This window comes from Helianthus annuus, chromosome 4, assembly GCF_002127325.2.
Source record: "Helianthus annuus cultivar XRQ/B chromosome 4, HanXRQr2.0-SUNRISE, whole genome shotgun sequence".
Taxonomy (NCBI): Eukaryota; Viridiplantae; Streptophyta; class Magnoliopsida; order Asterales; family Asteraceae; genus Helianthus; species Helianthus annuus.
In genome coordinates, this window is record NC_035436.2 from 107,248,792 (window position 1) to 107,250,124 (window position 1,333).

Consider the following 1,333-nt stretch of genomic DNA (forward strand, 5'->3'; position numbering starts at 1 on the left):
ACTAGAATAACTGCCATCGTCCTCGGATGCGAAGGACCCATATGTAAAACCTACGTATACCTGTACTCATCACTGTCCTCAGGTTGCGAAGGACACTTACGTAAGACCTACGTAAACTTATATTCACTACTGCCTCGGGTTGTGACAGGCACTTACGTAAAACCTACGTAAATCCCCGCGTACCACTGTCCTCGGGTTAAGAAGGACACTTACGTAAAACCTACGTAAGCCCGTACGTACTACTGTTCTCGGGTTAAGAAGAACACTTATGGTTGCCCCTAGTCTAGTACATACACTCATGGGAAACCCCCACCAAATGAACATACAACTGACTTAGTTAATAACGCATGGTGATGCAACAGACCTATTATTACGAACTTACTTACTGTGAACTCGCTCAACTAGTTGTTGACCTTCTGTTACATGAATTGCAGGACCATAGGTACTCATGGAGCTTGCACGGGAGGCGCGGTCGTTGGGGGCATGGATTGTGGATATTATGATAAACACTTTTATGACGTTTCAACTTAATACTTATGTTGAGTTTTTACGTTACTGCTTCCGCTTCACATTTAACTATGTTTGGTTTTGAAAACACCTTTCGTATTGATGAATGACTTTTTTCTATTTACATATATGTTCAATATGATTGGTGGCTTGATCCTGGTCATGTCACACCTCCATGCGGTGGTACTCCGCATGTGGATTTTGGGGGTGTGACAAACTAGCCCAAAAATTTCTATATAGGTATTTCCCACCCGCTAAAACGGCTAAATTAATAACTGAAATTAGTACATACTCGCAAGATGAGGGGGAATCCTTATATGAAACTTAGGAAAGGTTCAAGGAGCTATTACGAAAGTGTCCTCATCATGGTCTTGCGGTGTGGCAACAAGTATCCACTTTCTATAATGGATTATTGCCACATACTAGACAAACACTTGACTCCAGCTCCGGGGCACTTTTAGGTAATCGCCGCCCGCAGGAAATATATAATCAAATTGAGGAAATTGCTCAAACCAATTTTCAATGGCACACTCCCCGAGGCAATAAATCTATTGCCCCGGGCGCCCATAAGGTTGATGAAAGCACTTCTTTACAAGCCCAAATCGAGGCCCTTTCTTCAAAAATTAAAAAGCTAGAAATGACAAACAGTCTCGGTTAAGGCTTGTGAAGGGTGTGGTGGGCCACATGAAAATTGGAGTTATATGAAAGAAACATATGATCAACCAGAATCAGTAAACTACATTGACAATAGTCCTAGGCCGTCGGGTCCCCCAACAGGCACCTACAACCAAGGATGGCGTAACCACCCTAACCTTGGTTGGAGAGA

The 1,333-nt window shown here is 43.0% G+C and overlaps 1 non-coding gene across 1 annotated transcript; it reads right to left on the reverse strand.

The window, feature by feature from the left end:
- Nucleotides 1–772: 772 nt before the first annotated feature.
- On the reverse strand, nucleotides 773–879 carry LOC118491892. The gene has a single exon (XR_004892337.1). It is a non-coding gene; the product is annotated as a small nucleolar RNA R71 (small nucleolar RNA).
- Nucleotides 880–1,333: the final 454 nt, after the last annotated feature.